Here is a 5,607-nt window from a genome sequence, read left to right as displayed (position 1 = left end):
CCTCGTTAGCCTCTAACGCTGTGTCACAAAGCAGCAAAAAGTACTGGGTGTAGTGGGCGGTATCAGTACCGTCATGACTAACCCTGGTGATACACTTACCAAGAAGCCGGTTCAGTATTCGTTTACCCGGAGTGTTTCGACACTCTGTAAACAGACTAGAGCGGCTGGCAACGTCTCCGACGTTTGTCAACCGCAATAAGAATAACAACACTCAATGGTATGGCCCGTCATTGCGAACGGGGTCCCAGCCTGGGTCGGTTATTAATGGAGCGAATCAACTGTTTGCCACACGGGGTGCAATTGTGAAAGGACGTCGTCGGCTCATTGAGATCAACGAACGTCGTTCACTCTTGTGACTCGGAAGGCAACTATCAATTTCTTCCAGAGAGTGTCCCGCACGTACGTACCTCTTCGCTCAGGCCCATGTGTTTTCGCACGTGGTCTCATGAGCTGCCTGTCGCGCTTGAGGCTTCCATCTCGGGAGTTTCTCGTGACTCATGCGGAGGAACAACACGGCGCACTACTCTGGTTGATCCTGCCAGTAGTCATATGCTTGTCTCAAAGCTTAAGCCATGCAAGTCTCAGTACAAACTGTATTAAAGTGAAACCGCAAAAGGCTCAGTAAACCAGTCATGATTCACTCGAGTATACATGACTGTCTTTGGATAACTGTGGTAATCCTAGAGCTAATACATGCAATCAAGTCCCGACCAGTCTGACTGGGAAGGACGCTTTTATTAGATCAAGACCAATCGCCCGGCTCGTCCGGGCGTTGCCTTGGTGACTCTAGGTAACACATCAGATCGCACGGTCCTCGCACCGGCGACTTATCCTTCAAATGCCTGACTTATCAACTGTCGATGGTAGACTCCATGTCTACCATGGTTGTAACGGGTAACGGGGAATCAGGGTTCGATTCCGGAGAGGGAGCCTGAGAAACGGCTACCACATCCAAGGAAGGCAGCAGGCACGCAAATTACCCACTCCCGGCACGGGGAGGTAGTGACAAAAAATAACGATACGGGACTCTTATGAGGCCCCGTAATCGGAATGAGTACACTTTAAATCCTTTAACAAGGATCCATTGAAGGGCAAGTCTGGTGCCAGCAGCCGCGGTAATTCCAGCTTCAATAGCGTATATTAAAGTTGTTGCGGTTAAAAAGCTCGTAGTTGGTTCTGCGTGCCACGCTGTCGGTTCGCCGCCTGCCGGTGTAACTGGCATGCCGTGGCATGTCCTGTCGGTGGCGTTCGGGAGCCTCGTCTAGGTGACGGCCCTTGCCACAAGCTTGGTGTCCGGAGGCCGGGGGTATACTCGTTCGCCTACTCTATCCTACCTAGGTGCTCTTCACCGAGTGTCGAGGTAGGCCGACACGTTTACTTTGAACAAATTAGAGTGCTCAAAGCAGGCTGAAATCTCTGCCTGAATAGTGGTGCATGGAATAATAAAACAGGACCTTGGTTCTATTTTGTTGGTTCTTAGGAACACAAGGTAATGATCAATACGGACAGGCGGGGGCATTCGTATTGCGACGTTAGAGGTGAAATTCTTGGATCGTCGCAAGACGCACAAGAGCGAAAGCATTTGCCAAGTATGTCTTGATTGATCAAGAACGAAAGTTAGAGGTTCGAAGGCGATCAGATACCGCCCTAGTTCTAACCATAAACGATGCCAGCCAGCGATCCGCCGATGTTCCTCCGATGACTCGGCGGGGAGCTTCTTCCCGGGAAACCAAAGCTTTTGGGTTCCGGGGGAAGTATGGTTGCAAAGCTGAAACTTAAAGGAATTGACGGAAGGGCACCACCAGGAGTGGAGCCTGCGGCTTAATTTGACTCAACACGGGAAACCTCACCAGGCCAGGACATTGGAAGGATTGACAGATTGATAGCTCTTTCTTGATTCAGTGGGTAGTGGTGCATGGCCGTTCTTAGTTGGTGGATCGATTTGTCTGGTTAATTCCGATAACGAACGAGACTCTAGCCTATTAACTAGGCGTTTACCGGTGTCCCCGCCACCGGCGACAATCATTCTTCTTAAGGGGACAGGCGGCTTATAGCCGCACGAGATTGAGCAATAACAGGTCTGTGATGCCCTTAGATGTCCTGGGCCGCACGCGCGCTACACTGAAGGAATCAGCGTGTGCCTCCCTGGCCGAAAGGCCCGGGTAATCCGCTGAACCTCCTGCGTGCTAGGAATTGGGGCTTGCAATTGTTCCCCATGAACGAGGAATTCCCAGTAAGCGCGAGTCATAAGCTCGCGTTGATTACGTCCCTGCCCTTTGTACACACCGCCCGTCGCTACTACCGATTGAATGATTTAGTGAGGTCTTCGGACTGGCGGTAATCCCTACCGACTTGTCGGTATCGATGAACGCTGGAAAGATGACCAAACTTGATCATTTAGAGGAAGTAAAAGTCGTAACAAGGTTTCCGTAGGTGAACCTGCGGAAGGATCATTAATGAAAAGCGTAGAGTCCTAAGAGACTAAATTCTTTACTGAGACCGAACAGGTCGAGTCGATTTCAGCAGCTATCGACTATAATAACATACTCAAGCCGCCTGAACGAGAGGGCGGTCAGCGCGCTTACCGCCAAGTAGGACCGGTTCCTCGAACGTAAGTTGATGAGTTGAGGAAGTTTTCTCTCCACTCATCGAACCGTGTCTTTCCTCTGGAGAGGGCGCCGAGACCAGATTGAAGGAGAATCCGTGTTTCAAGCCGTCGTCTTGGCAATATAGGCGGCACGCTAAGCTTGGCACGGAGAGTACTTCTCGTCTCGTATCACACACACAAGTCCATACCTACTGGGCAACAGGGTTTATAACCGCTGCCCTCGGGAGAGTGGAGGCCGTGAGGTTCGAAGCTTTCCTAGAAATAAAACATGATTACCCTGAGCGGCGGATCACTCGGCTCGTGGGTCGATGAAAGACGCAGCAAACTGCGCGTCGTCGTGTGAACTGCAGGACACATGAACATCGACATTTTGAACGCACATTGCGGCCCTGGGATTCCATCCAAGGGCCACGCCTGTCTGAGGGTCGTTTGTACGATATATCCAGTACCCTGGGTATGACAATCCTTGCGATGATGTACGATTCAGGAGAGTACTTTTCGCTCGACATAAAAGGAAGGAGACCTACCACCCTTCTAGAACCGTCGTCTGAATTGGCAGTTTACTTACGGAGAAGAGAGAGCGTCAACCACTTGTTGGGGGAGCCTCTCACGATACGCTCTGTCGCTGTTCGACTCATTCGACATGTTTGTGGGTGAAGTAACCTTTCTCGACGAGGAGTCTCTCTCATTGTCATCACGCTCAGCGGGAGCATCACCGTCGTTCCTTTCTTTCAACCTCTCATCCCACTCACCATGGGTGTGTAGAGGAGGGGGACTGAGGGGAAAGGCGCTGTCTCCTTAGATACTAGTCGGCGGTTTCTGAAGGCGCTTTTTCACGCCCAAGACACCGTGTTTGACGCTGGAGAGACGTAATGTTCTTACTCGAAGGTCTGGTCCGTTCGACGGACGATAAACCTCTGTTTTCGAGCACGCTCTCTTCCTCGTGTTCATTCTGTGAGAGGTTTTGGGGATCTGAGAGCTGAGTTCAGCTGTTTCACTAAGGTCACGATGCTGGGTAACTGATTCGATTCAAATGGGTTGAACGATTGTTCTCCTGACCGATGATTGCCACTGGTTCGACGACGCAGTCCCGAATCCAGACTCCAAGGCGTCAACGTGTCATGGAGAGCAGAGTTTTTCCTTGCGAATCAGTAACTGTAAAATACGCTCGACCTGTATTCGGTGAAAAAGCGAGGAACCTTCTCTCTCTTCCTCATTATAAGACCTCCAAAATGCTGGACTGAGGAGGAAAATTGAGCGTTTGACTCGGTGAGGTGTAAAGTCCGTTGAAAACCAACCACCGACCACAGTTCGATCAATATTCCCTTCAAAGTAACTCAACCTCGTTTTTCATTTAGTCTATCTCCGGAGTCTCCTCTATCCAGGGGAATAAAGCTCCTTGCTGAGGAATAACAGATGATATGATTAACATGCAGGGCGAGTGAATGAGAGGGTAGAGACGATCAGTGGTAAACGGTAGAGTGAGTATCATTGAACGTTTCGAGATACAGCGTCGTACACACGGTGGAACATGGGTGAGAAGACGAGTGCCGAGTCGACTCACAGTTGGAACTCGATTATTTCGTATGCTTCTGACGATGACAACACATACCGACCTCAGATCAGGTGGGACTCCCCGCTGAATTTAAGCATATTAGTAAGCGGAGGAAAAGAAACTAACCAGGATTCCCTTAGTAGCTGCGAGCGAACAGGGAAAAGCCCAGCACCGAATCCCGGAGGCCTAGCCTTCAGGGAAATGTGGTGTTCGGGAGGGTTCGCATACCTGATACCGCCGCACTGCGTCCAAGTCCATCTTGAACGAGGCCACGGTCCCGAGAGGGTGCCAGGCCCGTAGTTGGCCGGTGCTGGTATCGGGTGAACCTCTCCTTAGAGTCAGGTTGCTTGAGAGTGCAGCCCTAAGCGGGTGGTAAACTCCATCTAAGGCTAAATACAACCACGAGACCGATAGCGAACAAGTACCGTGAGGGAAAGTTGAAAAGAACTTTGAAGAGAGAGTTCAAGAGTACGTGAAACCGCTCAGGGGTAAACGGAAAAGACCCGAAATTTCCGAAAGGGGAGATTCACGTCTTCTCGCGCGTCAGACGTCCCGCTCCTCGTGGACGGCTCTATGCCTCATTCGGATTTATTCGAAGCGAGTGGTGGAGTCGCCGAGGGTGGGTTTGGATGATCGCGGCGGACCGCACTTCTCCCCTAGTAGGACGTCGTGACCCGTCCGGCCATGGTCTAAGGGTTAGGGTGGGAGCCTGTGTGAGCTGTTCGCAGTCTCGCGCAGCCCCTCTTCCCCCGACCATGGATTGCCCCGGTCGGTATCAAATGACGGTGTCGAACCGCTCCGCGAGGGGAGAAATCCTCTTTCGAGAGCGCGAGGTGGTCCTCGACAAGGTGGCGAGTCGCGTGTCAAGGCGGGCTTCCGCCCGTCTGGCTGCTCCCGCTCCTGTTGGTCGGGTGTGCCCTTACGCAGGTTCATACAAATGGCACTAGTCTACGGCGAATCAGTTTTGGGCTCTTGTCCGACCCGTCTTGAAACACGGACCAAGGAGTTTAGCGTGTGCGCGAGTCATTGGGTGTCAAAACCTAAAGGCGTAATGAAAGTGAAGGAAACTTTGTTTTTGAGGGAGGATGGGTTAGGTACCTTTTTTAAAGGACCGGCCTCGCACTCCCGGGGCGTCTCTATCTCATTGCGAGAGGAGGCGCACCTAGAGCGTACACGCTGATACCCGAAAGATGGTGAACTATGCCTGGCCAGGACGAAGCCAGGGGAAACCCTGGTGGAGGTCCGCAGCGATTCTGACGTGCAAATCGATCGTCGGAGCTGGGTTTAGGGGCGAAAGACCAATCGAACCATCTAGTAGCTGGTTCCCTCTGAAGTTTCCCTCAGGATAGCTTGCGCTCGGAAACAACGAGTCTCATCCGGTAGAGCGAATGATTAGAGGCCTTGGGGTCGAAACGACCTCAACCTATTCTCAAACTCCAAATAG

At 51.7% G+C, this 5,607-nt stretch overlaps 3 non-coding genes across 3 annotated transcripts in view; all 3 read left to right on the top strand.

Annotated features, from left to right (window-relative positions):
* Positions 1–522: 522 nt before the first annotated feature.
* On the top strand, positions 523–2,456 carry LOC128668916 (small subunit ribosomal RNA). The gene has a single exon (XR_008404474.1). It is a non-coding gene; the product is annotated as a small subunit ribosomal RNA (ribosomal RNA).
* A 425-nt stretch (positions 2,457–2,881) lies between these two features.
* Positions 2,882–3,036, top strand: LOC128668915 (5.8S ribosomal RNA). Its single transcript, XR_008404473.1, has one exon. It is a non-coding gene; the product is annotated as a 5.8S ribosomal RNA (ribosomal RNA).
* A 1,184-nt stretch (positions 3,037–4,220) lies between these two features.
* LOC128668917 (large subunit ribosomal RNA) overlaps positions 4,221–5,607 on the top strand; it is a 4,074-nt gene continuing 2,687 nt past the window's right edge. The window contains exon 1 of the ribosomal RNA XR_008404475.1: positions 4,221–5,607. This exon is cut by the window's right edge and continues 2,687 nt beyond it. This is a non-coding gene — a ribosomal RNA (large subunit ribosomal RNA).

Source organism: Microplitis demolitor, unplaced genomic scaffold (assembly GCF_026212275.2).
Source record: "Microplitis demolitor isolate Queensland-Clemson2020A unplaced genomic scaffold, iyMicDemo2.1a ctg00000212.1, whole genome shotgun sequence".
NCBI lineage: Eukaryota > Metazoa > Arthropoda > Insecta > Hymenoptera > Braconidae > Microplitis > Microplitis demolitor.
Note: the sequence above shows the minus strand (reverse complement) of the source record. Positions and strands in the feature narration are given on the sequence as shown.